At 42.4% G+C, this 16,157-nt stretch overlaps 1 protein-coding gene across 10 annotated transcripts in view; it reads left to right on the forward strand.

Moving 5' to 3' along the window:
- Positions 1–16,157, forward strand: part of CALD1 (caldesmon 1) — a 219,573-nt gene that overhangs the window by 124,820 nt on the left and 78,596 nt on the right. The gene's annotated exons all lie outside the window — the stretch shown is intronic.

The raw sequence follows: 16,157 nt of genomic DNA on the forward strand, positions 1-16,157 counted from the left end.
ATATAATATAGCATATCTGTGAATTGTCTGCTGTTACTGTGCAATTGCTGTTGTATTTGTACTGCCTGTCACTTTTTATTCATTTACAGCCACTTTATGTGGGCAACGAGGGCAGCATTTGCTATCAGTTATTATAGATTTACTTTGGTTCAAATGAGAACAGAACTTGATGTGGGTACGATGATGTCAATTTATGAAAGAAGCATTAACTAACCCCATTTTACACCTGTACAGTTCTGTTTGTTTTAATGGAATTTCCCATGATTTACACTGGAGTAAGCAAGGAAAAAGTCAGGCTCCATTTATTTTTGAAATGGTTTCTCTGATACAAAGATTTTATTTAGTTTATTAACACTGCAGTGATTTAAAAAAGATGGAACTTAGGTTTAAGCACATTTTGTTCTCATTTTTATATTTAATTTTGAATATAGACTTCATTTTTGTTTCTGGTCTTTCCCGTGTGCTGACAAAGCCATGGTGTTTCAGGTTCTGAATGTTGTGGGAGAAAATACATTTTCAAAGCAGTTTAAAATGGAAGTCAGCAGAATGCAATACCAAATATATTTTGTGTGCCTGCTTTGAGCTTTTTAATAAGGCCCTGCTACATAAGCAGGGCTCTCTGATGGAAGTTGATGATACCTGGGTGGGAAATCCCAGGGAGACGAGATGCAATAGCCGCCTTTCTTTCCGAATGGAAGAGTTGCCATGCAGAACTGGGTATGTGAGCTCTTGTCAGGCTATAAGCTGAACCCGTGAGCTCTGGAAAGCAGCAGCATTGCCTGCAGATAAATAAACTCATATGAAGCATGGTGGGGAAATGAGGCAGCAGCCTCCCTTTGCAAAACGCAGCTGTCACCTGGTTGGTGACCCCCCCAAAAGGCAGAGAAGCAAATATGCCAAGGCACTAAACTGCCTTCTTGTTCCAGAAGGTTTCCCCTCAAGCCTGGGGCAATAGGGTTTTGTTGGGCAGTGTGGGAGGGATTGCAGAGCCTGTGCTAGTGCGTGGTATAGTACATGGTAGTTATGTATTTCTGCTTTCAGAAAATCTTTTAAGGAAAGGCTGAGACTTTAGAGTTTGTTGCTAATAGAGGCTCTGGGTGGCCTGTGCAGGATGCTGGGGGGTGTAGTTCGGGAGGCGTTTTCCACTACGGAAAAATGTCACTTAAACTTCCCTGTGAAGGCATCCAAGCCCTTACTTGAGTGTGCAGAGGCTGTGGGGTGGTCTGGGCATCAGCGATGTGGTGTGGCCGGCTTGCAGAGGGAGTGACAGATTCAGGGGGTTGGGAATAAGGGGCTCTGCCCTTGCCTCCGTGGAAGCTGAAATCCAGGACTTCAGGTGTACCCTTAAGTCATCGGTGTGGCCTGCAATTTTACACATGGGCCCAGCTCCAGTCCCTGAATCACGCACGGGGAAACTGGAGCCCTGGGGAGGCAAAAGCTGGGCTGTCAGCTCACTGGTGTCCCTCGAAGGAGCCCTCCCTGGAGAGCCCTGCAGGCCAATGGCGATGCCTGCCCCTGTGCGATGGGTAAGGCAAGCAGTTGGGCCAGAGAGCACTGACATGGGAAATAGCCTTCTCCCCACCCACCCACGCCTGCTTTTGGGAAGTGTTTTTGCCGCATCTGGGGCAGCTTTGCTGGGATTTTGTGTGGTAACTTTTGTGGAGGAGGTGAGCTCGGTGGCAGGCCTGGCCGGAGGAGAAGGGCTTGGGCCTGTGTCCCTATTTTCTGCCAAATCGCTGCAGAAGTGCTCCATGCCCTTTCCCACACATTTGAAGGCTTTTAGCAATAAATTGCTGTGCGCTGAATCTTGCTGTACTCCTTCCACTGCTGCCAGCTTCAAGCATCCAAGTATCATGAGTCAGACTGCTTAAAAGTCACAAGCCTGCTTTAAAAATCTTGAGATCTTAAGAATAATTTAGTCTGGCCTTTTTATTTTTGGTTTGCCTTAACAATAACAGATCGTGATTCTCAAGTTCAGATGTGACTCTAGGAGCTGGAAAACCTGGCCCAGCAGGGGCAACACCAGGGAGGAGCTAAGCATCCGCCCCTGTTGCATTGCACCACTCACGTCAAGCTAAGGGCAGCAGCATTTGGGCAGTTGTTAACCAATTAATATATCACACTGAATTGTTTTTGGTGAATTCAGATTTTTAGGGATTTGGGGATCATCTTCACCTTTAAAAACATGACTATAATGTGTTGGTGTACAGGTCTTAAGCCACAGCAATCTGCTTGCTGGACCTCCCTCTGTCTGAACAACTTCAGGTGTTCTGTCAAGTAAATCATGCGGTCCTAAAGAGCGGCATGGAGGCTGAAATTGCTCCATCAGCTCTGAGCACTGGTGCCTGCTGCTTGGGAACAGGGCATTTCCCTGCACCCTCCCATCAATGGGCTGTAGCCTTGCTATGGGGAAACCACCATTGCTTGTAAGCATTTCTGCTCGGAGATTGACAGACAGATGATTATGTGTAGGCTGTAACATGTTTGCTAGGTTTCCCAGACACTGTTTAGGCTTCTTTGAGTTGAACAGTAAACCCAGAAGTGCAAGCAGCCATATCAAACAGCAGTATTTGTAACTCAGCCAGCCGCAGTGACGCATTTTGCCATTTCCTGGGATAAAGGCACGCAGAAAGCCTGTCTTCCCAGCCTGACGCCTGTGCCCAAGAGAGATCGAGGGGTGAAGATACCTTGTAGCAGCATGGACTCATGCACCAAATGCCTGAGAGGGAGTGACTTGACCTTATTGGGTCTTTCCCAGGGGCCAGAGGCCATGTAAGGACTGGGCAGGATACATGTGCCATCAGCTTCCCAAGTATCTGTCATACTGGAGCCACTGATGTCCAGCCACTTATGTCTAATCTTTGGAGATGCTTAGTGCAAGTTCGATCCTTGAGGGCTGATGTTAGGCTTTGTTTTGTTTTCTGTTTGTTTGTTTGTTTTTCCCCCCATTAGAAAGCTGTTGGAAATGATGCTTTGTTGTGCTGTGTAGCTCTGGCATTCTGGGTTGATATGCTTAGGATTGATCCTGAGGAGAGGCTGGCTTTGTCTTTTAAAGACCAACAGTGCAGTTCATCCCTGGCATGTGCTTTGGCTAGTAGTTCATGCTGTGGCAACTCAGCTATAGATTGCCACCAACTCACAAAGCTAGTGGGTTCTTTTGGCATTTTAAGCTCTTATAATTTCAAGGTATCCCACACATCCTGCATTCCCCATACGAGCTCGCTGCACCCACCCAGAAATTTTGTCCAGCCAGGATTTTTTTACTATTTGTATTTGTCTGGGAACCCTGGAGGCCTATCAGCATGTTTGGAGAAGCAGTGCAGACCTGTCTAGGGGGCATGTGGCCAACAGCAGGCATATGGGGCTTTGTCCAGCTTTATCCCAGGCTGTCAGATTTATTGCACGTGCTCAGGCTGGCAGGGACCCAGCAGCTCTTGTACCTCATGGGGAAACAAAGCTATCCAGGCATAGCCTGGAAAACCCAGGACAAAGTATGGCAGCATTATCTGTGCCTGTCTGCTAGCGTTTTGCATGCGACTTGTACTGGTCAGGTGCGAGGTCAGGGAAAATAAGACCCTACCAGCCATTTGGGCGATGGGATGTGCTACGTCTCTGGCTGCTCTGCAGCAAAACCAAGGCTTTATCCTGCTTCTCAGAGGCAGAGGGAGTCCTGTGCCTGGGATGGTGGTTTTATAAAGCCCTGAGGTCCCTGTCCAGAGCTGGCTGAAGTCAGTGGGAAGCTTTCCACCAGTTTCAATGAGCTTTGGATTAAGCCCTACCTGAGTTATTCCAGCCAGATGATTTATGAGGCAGTCTCAGTGGCAGCCTTGAAGGAGCTGGATGAACGCTTTGCCTTCCCAGCCACAGGGTACATACCGTGCTGGAGTATCAGGGCCATCACAGAAATGGGTTGCACTTAACTGATGGGAAAAATCCCACATGTAATTGAAGCACAGGGGATTGACTTCTTTCAAGGGAAAAAAAACAAATGCCACCTGCTGCTTTGTGCCTCTTCCTCGGCAGTAAAAGATGTTCTCTTGAACAAAACCATCGGGTTTTGTCATTTTGATGTTGTAGCTGACACTGGAAGAATTAAGCCGGGGCTGGGTAGAGTGTGCGTGTGTGTGTGTGTCTGGAGGCGTGGCGCTTTGTGAATATCTTGCTGATGCACTTTGGTCTGTCACAGCTGCATGCAGCCGCAGTGAAAAATTGAGGTGAAATACTTCTTGAAGTGACAATAGACTTACTTCCTTGACTTCAGCATAATTGAGAGCAAAAATTGGCCCCTTGAACTCTCTAAAGAATAGCTCTCAGGTTAATCTACTTAGCACTTAAGCCACAATTTTGTGACTGTCTGACTTGCCATTGCCCCAGCAAGGTACTTTCACCTCTCCCTGGTGTTGGGGCTCTTTTAAAAATTATACTAGGAAGCTGATCCAATTTGCTTCATTGCCATACCATCACTACTGCAGACTTCAGGAAGGTCTTAGGGTCATTGTCAGACTGGTCTCCATTTAGCTGAAGCTTGACTTTGAATCTGAACCACAGCTTTGCCCTGCGTGATGCCTTTCCCTAAGGGATTGCAGGTCATTTCATGGGGAAGGAGAGGTCTTGGTCATCCTGTTGTAAAAATACAGCAAAGAGAAGTGGCTATGTAACATCAAATTACAAGTCATTAAAAAGACTCTCTAAAACCACCATACTACTTTGTAGGCTGTGTAGGATCTCCTGACAAGGGGCCACAGCTCATCTTTTTGCAGGCCAGTCAGATATTACTAAACATACCCTAAAAGGGGTATGTTGGTAGGGCATACAGAAAAACACTGCCATTAAGCTTTATGGTTCCTGATAGCGTTAATTACTAAAGGCAGGAGGTAAAGATTCTTCTTTTTTAAAAAAAGCATCCAACAGTTCAATCACAAACTCTCTCCAGCCTCTTATTTAAACAGTTTAATAAGGCAGTGTTGTTCATGTTCATGGGCTAGGCTGGGGAATGCTCATAGAAATAACCCAGCTTGCAGATCAGGGATGGCAGCAGCTTGCAGCAGGCTGAAAGTCTCCTGGGGCGGTAACTTGCTCAATGCAACTTCAGTTAAAAGAGGACACATGGTTAATCCCAAAACTTGTCTTGGTACAACTGAAAAAGTCAAGTGAATTTCAGTCCAAGCCTGTGAAGGTAAGTACAGAACCAACAAGGCATTTAATATGCCTTTCGCTTTTCTAGTGCTCCCGTTGAGGCTGGTGTAGCTCAGGTAAACATACAAAGGGCTGATGCACTGAGTTAAGAAGGTAAAACCATCAGGATCAGACAGCGTACATCTTTGCAGGACTTAACGAGAAGCATATTGCTTATCTTCTGGATGGGTAAGACAGGACACATTTGTTGCCACAGTGTCTTAATGCTTCTGGAGAGCAAGGAAAGGTCATCCTTGTCAGCCACAGAAAGTGGACAATTTCCATTCTCCTGTCCAGGACAGTGAGGGTAAGTGAGTGTTCATGTTAGATCAACATTGACCACAAATAGCTTTTGAAACTACTTCTCATTCCTGCAATGGAGTTCTCTCTGATATAGAGTGTACATTAGTGACAAATGTTAAACAACGTTGAGAGTTTAGGAATAAACATAGATGGTTCCTTTTTAATTATCCCCTACTTCTTGAAACACTAGGACTTGCCCATGTCTTGTTCCCAAATGTCTGGTTATATTTTTATTAAGAGTTTTCAGAGACCATGCTTCGATTCAGGCTTGTGTAGCGGAATAAAGAATATAATCTTAATACAAGTTTTCAAAGAATGCATGTTTAAACATAAGAGAAGCTGGCTGCATATGCCTAACATGTTGTTTCCCAATGTTCATGATTTATTTCAGAACAGTGCTTCCAAAAATGTTCAGCCTCTGTCCTCTTGAGGGCTGTGCCCTTGTCTGGTCCAAGCCTCCTTTGCTACTAAAACAAGAGCTACAGTGGTTTTATCTCTCCATGAACTTCATATATCCTGAAGTTCCAAATACTTTGAGAGTTTCCACTTGTCTTTCTGTAAAATACCTTCTGGTAGAGCTGAGACATGACATCTTCTGCCCAGGAGTTAAATATTAAGACAATGAATAAATAAGATTAGAAGTGTTGAGAGGGTTGAGAACAAATTGAGGCAAAGTGCTCTAGCAGTTAACCTGTCTTCACAGCTGCCTCAAAGTCTCTCAAGTGAGGGTGGATACTAGACAAAGCTTTGCTACTGTAGCATTTCAGATGCCCTGGAGGAAATAACCAAACATATGCAAAGCTGAGTAGAACCTACCACTTAATTTTACAGCCATTGTGTGTTTTGCAGATTATATTTTCTTTAAAGTCCTTATGGAGAAATGTTTTATAAAAGAAGCTTTGTTCTTCTAAATAGCTAGACATACAGAATATAAACTTTACTGAGCTAACCTCACTGCAATTCCTAAGCAGACAACAAAATCAGCTCCTTAGTATTTCAGATATTAATCCCACATGTATGTTAAAATAATTTGTAATCTCTGTACTACATCCACTATACTAGCCAAGCTTTTAGGAGGACAGCTCAAATCCAGCACCCAGACAGCTGGCAAAATGCCCCACCTTTCACCTCTTTCAACAGAGTGGCAGGTTTGCTTTGGAAGCACCAAGGAGTTTAGGAAATTCTTGGGTGAAAAGAACCCCCTCCAAGCCTATAACCAGGTAACCCACCTACCGCCAAAGGGAAGTCTGCCCTTCTGTTTCCTACTGTATTTTTATTAGCTTTAACTAGACTGAAGTCCTTGATGAGCTGGATCTTATTTAAATGCCTAATAAATATAGGCATTGAGGCACAGCTTTTGGTGCTTGTTATTGACAATTTTAGCATGCGTATTTAAAAGGACACCATATGAGGCATAATACAACACGGTATTTTATCATGATTTTCAGAATTAGACTGAAGCATAGGCACTGCACAAAGAAAATCATGAGGCTGAAGGAATATAGCCGGTATAGTACAAATAAGTGTCAATGACTGTCCTGTCCCATTTAGGTTGAAAAATAACATCTCTTTAATACCTTATGTGCAAATTGGCAGCATGCAGTCAATTAAGCTAGGGTAGCCTGCAGTGCTCTTGCAGCTCTGTGCATCTGTCATTGTACCTTCAAATGGTGTAAATCATATCTGCCATCAGAATTTTCTCATACAAAAGACTTTGGAAACTTGAAATGCAAAAAACTGCATTAACTGAACATTGGCCTAAGGTTTGTGAAGGCACAGAGCCTTCAGCCTTCCTGTACCAGCCACAGTGGAACAGTGTAGTGCCTATGACTATAGGTATGTATGCCCCTTGGAGGCAGACACAGCACCTCATTTTCCCTAGCAGCATCTTCTGTTCCTTGGCAAGGAGTACATCAGCCCTTCATATAGGTTACTTGCAGGTAGCTCAGTATGGTAGAGACCAAAGACACTGTCCTAAAACAACACAGAATAAAGGAGGTTCAGTTCTTGGGCCCTAGGTCTACTTTTGTCGATCTCTTTCTTGGGCAGGGCAATCCCCCATCTTCATTGATCTGGACAGACAGTGTCAGTTGTCAGAAAAGCCTGCATGAACCATTGCTGAGTCTTATTAGATTCCTAACCTAGTCTCTCTTCATAAATAAAAACAGTTGATCTATATTTCTCTCTAGACAGTAAGTGTATGATTGAGCTCTCAGCTGCTTAGTCACTTCCCATGTGCCCAATATCCACAACTATCACAAGAGGCAGGGTTAATTTAGTTCATTGTATAAAGCCTTCTCAGGCCATAGGATTGTGCATACCTCGCCACACAAATGTATAGGCTTACAAATGAGTTGGCTGAAAATTCTACATTAACCCTTCTTCTCTTGATTAAAAAAAGGCCTTCTTATTAATAGTAATGCTCTGAAAAAAAATCATTTAATTTAAAGAGCAGCAAAAGGAATACTGCTTTGTTCCCATACAAAAAAAGTTGACGGTTCAATATCCCTGTGTCTTAAAAAATGTTCAAAAAAATATTTTCAGGCAAATATATTGTGTATTGATATAATGACCTGCAATATATTCTATAGCCAACATGTGCTTGTTGCAAGTGGCTGATGGCATACATCCTGGTGGTCCAGCCTGCCCACTGAGATGGGCCATTTGGGTTATTGATGCTTTTTCAGGTAGAGGGTCATCAAGTGACTGGTTCTTTCTCGCAGCCCCTGCCATACAGGTTAATTGCTAGTGCAGCCCTCCTTGCTGTTGCCTAAGAGGGAAGGTGGGAGCAAAGTGAGCAGGGCTGCCCTGCGCTGCCTCCCTGCCTCAGCACCTGTGGCCTGGCCCCAGAGGCTGAGTAGCTACTTCAGGGTAGGGCACTTGGGGCTGGACTTGGGCTGGGGGTTCTGAGCCCAGCTGCTGAGGTGAACTGCCCTGCGCACGAGGTGACACAACATTGTCTTTGGAGGGGATGTTGAGTAGAGGCTGCTGCGGAAGGAGAGCATTGGTGGTGTTTAATTTACTCTTTTGCTTTAAACAGAAGAGAGTAACTAAAAGCAGCCTCTAAAACTGCAAATTTCCAGACTTGGATGGGTATGATCTCTTAGCTGTTACATTGCAATGCCTTCTTTTTGGTGAATAAGAACATTGTTGAACTTGTTGCTTAATTGTGTCACTATTCTTCAGGGCATTCTGGGCTCAGAATGGTAGAAGTTATTACGCGTGATAGAAACTGCAGTTATTACCCTACTGTGAGACTTTTTAAGGAGTGACATGAAAATGAGTTTAGCCAGTGGATTTCTAGGAGCATCTGCTTCTCAGTTTGAGTTTGCATTTTATTAACATCTTTGTGATCTAATATCTGAAATTAAACCAGATAATCAGAAGATTAGATTTCCCTTTAAAAAGCGGAGGCCAATTTGTTTGCAGAGATAATAGATTAAATGAAGTCAAATCCTAACAAGTTTTACACACGAATAAGCATAGTATGTAAACACTATCAAATTGCTGGCAGCCTGGGCAGTTACTCTTTCACAGCTCAGTTCAAAGAACTATAGGGGAAAAATGTGATTTGCAAATGAAACTCCAAACTGATTTCAACTTGCAGAAGAATCTCATTTGGTCAATTAGCTCCTGCATTTTTGGCTTTGTGCCTTTAAACAAAGCTTTAAGTACTGAAGATAAATGTTTATAAGCAGCTTTATTTCTCTCATCATAACCTATTTATTAGCTCGCGCTAAACAAAGAAAATCCTCCTTGCCAGCAGATTGTCCTTGTGTGATCAAGGTCTTTCATAGCATGAAGGGAGACATCAGGTGGCTGTGCTTCTTGGGCAACTTAATTCATCAGCGCACAGCGGAAGAAATATTCCTGCCCAGAAATAAGGTCAGTGGGCAACTGCTCCTTAGACAAGGAGTCTGGTGACAGCCCAGTCCCCAGGGATGCTGGCATGCAGCATGACCAGAGGGTTGGGTTAACGGAAGTGATACAGCTACAGATTAGAAGGAGCAATGGTTGTGCCAGCCTTGCAGGTGAGACCTCTTCCTGGAGAGCATCGAGGGTGATGGGAAGTGGAAAAGTAAGCAGGATGCTTTTCTTTTCGTTTATTGGAAAGTATAAACTAGTGGGTAGTGTATTTGACAGTTAAAGGTTAGCCTCATCTTGGTTGACATTAAGAAAATGTAAATAGAGGTTGTTTTTCTCCCCTTTATGTCAAAACCTGTTGGTTGGACTAAATAAACTTGCTTTATTAATAGTCTTTGTTGGATAGTCTGTTGAGAAAAGGCCAGCAAGTTTATCATGCTTACAGAAAATCAAGGGAAAGCTGTAACTCAACAGTAAATTGTGACTGTTATTTTGCTTTTTTAAAAAATATTTATTCAGGTTTTTTTTTCCTCTGACATTTGCTGGTAGTAAATGCTAGTAGCTCATGACCCATTTTCAATGTGGATATTATTTAAGCCAACAACAAAGACTGCTCTAGCAAGATGTTATCTTCTAGGCAGACCGTGTTCTTCTTGTGCTGAGGCCATAAGAGAGGTGCTGAAAATTGGTACACAAAAGCAGGGCTTCTTCAAAGGTTTTAAGTTACTTCTCCATACTAGTACTTCCCTCTTCCACCAGCATGAGACAACATCTTGTCTACTGGTGTTTAAACTGATTCACCTGAACAAGCGCTCCCTTCTTTGTGAGCTCTCTTTGTGTGATTTAAACCTGATGTATGGCATGGTAAATTTTTAAGTCAATTAAGTACACACAGTGGAAAGTAATGAAGTTGCCATAACTCAATTTACTGTTTGTCAGCTGAGCCTCTTGCAAGGAAAGGTATCTTATTGTTAAACAGTGTGAGAGGGTAAGCCCGTTTACGTTTGGGCGTTGGGAGGTTTGCAGAGATGTAATGCACTTAGTTTCAAACCAGGTTTGAGGTAAACTTCTGCAACTTCTGTGTACTGCCAAGGTCTGTGACTTGCATGTCACAATGTGAGGTGCGTTGGTGCTGGACTCCCAGGTGAGGAATCTCTGTTGATCTTCATTTTCCATGCAAATCCTGCCTCTTCTTACAGCTGCTTGTTTCTGCTCTTAGTGTGGCTCTGTGGAGAGTTGGGTGGCACATATGATGATAGACAGGGAAGCTCAGACACTGACCTACCTCCAATCCCTTCATGTTACCATGCTGTATGAGGTCAGGTATAGATCAGGGGAAGGCTGATATTAAATGAGTGAATCAGATGTTACACACATCCACCAATTGCTACTGACCACATGTCAAGAAACAGAGAGCTCAGAGACTCGCTGTAAGCCACTGTGGAGTCAGCAAATGACGACAGCTATTCTTGGTCCTGGCAGCTGCATTCCTGCAATAGCTTGGACTATTATAGCAAGCAGTTTCAAAGGAGTATCCTGCAAAGATGAACACAGAGAGAGTGACTAGAAAGAAAAATCTGAGCAACATCACTTTTAAAGTGAGAAAAGCTCTTCAAGATTCACTGAGAACATACACGTTTGTTCACAAGACATACAGCTTCTTACCACAAGAGGGGTTCCTATGTGTAATAGTTTAATTCTCAGAAATATGTCTTTTTGGGTTGGTGTGTGTGTGTGTTGAGCAAATTTCTGACTTCAGCAAGCAGACAGTACTTACAGGAGCAAGCTGGTTTCCTTTATAAAATTGCCAGCCCTCTAGTGATAAGGAGAAAATCAGATACTCTATGTATCGCTCCTGGGCATTTCTGAAAGGCATTGTTATAATACAGAGGTGAGAAAGATACAGGGGTGAAGGTGGTCCCAGAGCAGAATGCCTCCTTAATATAAAGAATCTGTCTGTATTTTTGAACAGAGAAAAGGAAGAAGGTGGTATAAATGGCTTTTAGTGAAATGGAACTTTTGGTGGAAAAAAAAAGATACCTCATAAGTTTGTGACCTTCATGTGAATTCAAAAGTTTTTCAGCAAAAACTAGCTGTCATATTTTCACAAAAATGCTTACAGTTAGAAAGTCAACAACCACAAAATACTGTCTCCACTCCTCCCACTTATCATCTTCTGATGATAAATGCTTATCGTCTTGTGAGAGGACCAGAGCACAGTAGAGACTGGAGAGAAAAGCCCTTTTGACTACCCATATATAGATGATTTTTGTCCTTATGCTCCCTCATGAGATGATTATACCTTTGGCACATCATGCCACCCCTGGAGATGAAGTTCTCAACATCCAGTCCAGTTTTCTAAGTTTTCTCCATGCAGAAGACTTCTATGACTGGATTGAAAGAAGAAAAACAAAAATCTTGTGTATTTCCACAGAAGTAGCATGACTAGTTTCTTTAGAATAGGTTTCTTTTACTAGCCTGCAACTGCTAAGCTGAACAGTACTCTCAGCTTTTTCAAGTTAATCTTGAGCCCGTACAATATGATGAGCTTTTTCTGGGTGCTGTTGCTCAGAACATTCCTGAGATTCTCCAGCGGCTATTACTTCAGTGTCTTAATAAGGCAGTGCCATAGCTGGGAAAGACAAGGCGATGGCTTTTCTAAACACTGGCTACACATGGATTCCTTTTATGGTCCAGCTTGCACAGTGGGGTATTCCTCTGAAGGTCAGCAACACAGATAACAAAGTGCTTCCCACTGCAGCTTACTTATTGAGCGCAGGCATCATGTGTCTGGTGCCACATGTTCAGCCTGCTCTGAGAAGGAGGAGAAAGAAATAGTTGGGTAGGGAAATGTAGATAGAGGGGAAAAAAGCAGAGCGTTAAGTGCTGTGCATTTTGTATTGCTGCTATTGCTGTGCTCCTGTGGCTGCAGGATGTAGTTGTGAATACCACATACAGAATATGTGTGCATGTGCTGGGCTGATATTTTGTAAAAGATGCCCCTAATAAACTTCTCAGTAGGGCTTCAGGGTTCAGGTCATCCCACAGAAATACCAAGGGCAAATTTTCATGTCATGCTCATGAATTTGGCTTTTAATTCTCCCAACAAAATGGGATAGAGTACTAATGACCTTTTCAAACCAGTGAGTTATGATGGCTGGAAGGGTTGTCTGTACCGGAATGCCACAAGATTAATTTGTTTAAGCAAAAGGTTTAATTCCTGCCCCCCCCTTTCTTTCTTGCACAAGCTAGTGAGTCTTTTCTCTCATTAGCATGTAATCATCATCTTATACTGGAGGGTTGCATAAGTTCCTTCATTGTCTTATTTCTCACCAAAATTTTTCATGGAATGGATGAGTCATTTCAATATTCTAAAGAGAAGGGATATATTGGTGATTGATTTAATATGAGAAAACCCCCTACTAAGTAATGAAAATCTCATCATGTTTTGTCAGTCCTGAATATATGTACAGGATATACGTAAACTGAATGAAGAAAATATATCTTCAAGGCAAACCAGAAACGTTTAGGCATATTCAATGGGTCTGTAATCTAATTTTTCATTTACTGATTATTGTCAGATGGACTGATACAGTACCTAATTAACCATGAAGACAATGAAAGACTTTGTGTCACCAGCTCTGACACTGTTTGAGAAAAGAGAAGTGCTTGAAGGTGTTGTTCTGGTGACTCACATCTTAAAAGTCTAACTTTCTTCATCTGTTTCCCTGTTGCTTTGCTGGCTCCATCCTGATTTCACCTATCGTGCTTACATCATACTTACAATGAAATCCTGATGTATTGACTTTGGTATCATTATAGGTCTTGCATGCTTGTGGTTATGCTGGCTTTGGAGGGAATGTGAATTCTCAGTCCATTGGCTGTATGGTTTTGCTAGATATAATATCTTGCTTTGAGGAGATAAAGGCATAAATGCACAGAAGTGGAGCAAAGATCACAAAGCATGCAGTTTGGTTGATGAAAGCTTTTAAACTCTTGTCAGTGCTGCTGATAACAGAAAAATTCTGAAATAGAAACAATTATTAATGAATATGTTTTAAAGCAGGATAGATCTAGGAGGAAAGGGTTGGCCCCCAGTTAAACTCAGAGGACTGTTTAAGAGGCTGTGTCATACCTTCATAGCTGTTCCACGTTATGTTGCATTTTAAGGCTTGCTTTCACTCATTTTAGTCTGAATCCTGTTTTCAGTGGTTGTGCATGTTTAGCAATTACTCTGGATTTAAGGGATTGGTATAACTGAGAGCAGAGATCATCTGTCCTGTCCTCATTATACTGCTGGAAGAAAATATTGGTAAGATGTCTTGGTGACTAGAAATGACTTTTCCGTCACCAGCCCATCTTCCTTTATTTATTGGTTGTTCTTCCCTCAACTTGGGCTGTACGCTGTCATCAGTTTTTAAGCCAAATTCTTTATGGAAGTCAATAGGGAGTCCTGCGCAAAGGGAAATGACATAATGTTGCCCTTTAGTCCTACCTACAGAGAAGCAGACTTGGGAAACATGCACGTTTTCCTAATTACCAAGCACTGAATTTACAGCATGTGTTCATTTTCTATCGACATCCGGCAGCTACCCAACATATTGTAAATTGGGCCATTTGTATTCAAGACAATTGTTTTTAATAAAAATATTCTGAATATCGTCTTTATTTGGATTACATATGGTAAATGTTGAGGTCTTCACTGCTTTGAGGCAAAGAATGTGCCATTTTTATGAGCAACATTGAGTGTTCTTAGCTAAAATGTCTCCTTGTCCCACTGGAGTGTATGATTTTGTAGGCTGCCACCTTTTACTTGAGCAGTAACTGCATTTTACTAGAGATGTGTGTCTCTATAGTTTGTAAAACACTTTTGATACAAAAGATGTTTCTGTAAATATAAGCTATTATCATGTGAACTGTCAGCTTTCACAGGGGATGGGTTGCAGGTTCATGGCCCACTTCTATAGGGCCTTCAAGTTATTCTTCTGCAGGGCAGGATAAACAGAGTTGCAGAAGGGGTTTAAAATTAAGACTTTTAAAATAGAATAATCTCTTTGCTAGTTAGAATTCAGGCTCTTTAAACCTTAAGTACTTAATTAATTAGATGAAGTAAAGATGTAAGTATAAGGGCATAAACATAAAGAAATTTGGCCAGAGGAAACTGCTTGAAAGGTAGGTGAAAGTGATTACTTCTGTTGGGCATAGTAATGCCATTTTAACTATTTTTACTCCTTCTGTTAGTACTGTAGTGCCTCTCGTAATATAAGCTGCTTTGTACATACCCATAACCAGAGCATCCGAGGTCTTGTCAATTATTTACTAAATGTATATATCCCTGCATCATCCTTGTAATGTTGTAGTGCTGTTCCTTTAGCTTTGCTAATAGGGAGTGAAGAGGGACTCAGTAGCACAGCCAAAAACCCGTCAGAGGGGATGTATGAATCCTTTTTGCTTGCCTATTTGTTTATTAGATCTTCTTCAAGGTGCAGCTGCAGAATTTGGGGAATGATGTAGAAACCACCCAGGCCCACAGTTTTTAGCACCATCATTTTGGTATGGGCCATTTTTAGAAGGAGAAGCCATGAAAAGCAGTTTTGGCAATAGGCTTCAAGAATCTTTCTCCATAAGTTTTAAGGTCTTTAGATTGGAGGATGGGCCAGCTCTGTTGATTACATTTAATAAGAATTCCATGTATATATATATTTATTGCATGGAAAATTGGTTGTAGAGCCTTTGTTCATCTCTGCCACTCACTTACTGTTGACATGGAGATATTGCAGTGCATGTGCTGATGATTTCCCCTGGCAAGGGAGGATGATTAGGTTGACAGCCTAATACTGGACTTGTTAGCTGTTGGGTGGCTGGCACTGGGATGGCATGAGCCGATTTGCATAGCCTATAGGGTTTTTGAGGAGCAGCTCTATTCTTAATTCAATAAACACTTCCAGAAGCTGGAGAGGAGTAACAGCACCTCCTTGTAGCCCTTTTCCACTGCTTTTTGAGGGATTTCACCTGGTATAGCTTTTGTGTGAGGTCAGACTGAAGAGTCCTTCAAATGCCTGTGCAAGCTTTAGGGTCACATCTTGACCGGTCAGCGGATAGAGAACTTTAATGTGTAGCCGAGCGTCTGTGTGAGAGAGGGACTTGGAAGACATCTGGAGACTTGTTCTGGCCAAAGCTAACAAACATGATGCTGATTTTTTGGGAAAGTAATCAGAAAATAGGGCAGGAGCAATACCAGACCCTTTGACTGAAGGTACTTTTCTGCCATTTGTGAACTGGATTCATCACCTGGGATAGCAGCTATGGCCATATCAGATTATTATTTTTTCACTGGTTTTGTCTTCCTTTTTTTTTTTTTTTTCCTTAAACCAGAACCACATCTCTGTTTCTTGTAAATGTGCCTTTGTCATCACGGGTTTAGGCTGTCATAACACATTTTACCTCAAGCTGCATCTTTAATCACTTAGTGGCAGACCTGGGAATAGAAGCCATGTCTTAGCCACAGGACCAAATTGTCTCTCTAAGGCAGAGAACTGCTGTGAGCTTTCTTACAGAGCAGCCTGCTCTGCAGTTTGCTTGCAAGCTGTATTTCAGGCATCTCATAAACTAGGGCAAATGCAACTTCACCTTTTAATAAAGAGTGGTATGAGTCTCAAAAGATACAGAACTGCCTGCAACCTTGTTTACACAGAGGAAGGGAATGTGGCAGTTGAGCCTGTACATTTAGTGAACGTTGTGAACAAATAATAAATTAAGACTTTTAGGAAAAAAAAAAAGTCACTTATGTAACTCAACTCCATTTGCTAGACTTC

Source organism: Nipponia nippon, unplaced genomic scaffold, assembly GCF_047370975.1.
Source record: "Nipponia nippon isolate SJK-2023a ecotype South Korea unplaced genomic scaffold, ASM4737097v1 scaffold_3, whole genome shotgun sequence".
Taxonomy (NCBI): Eukaryota; Metazoa; Chordata; class Aves; order Pelecaniformes; family Threskiornithidae; genus Nipponia; species Nipponia nippon.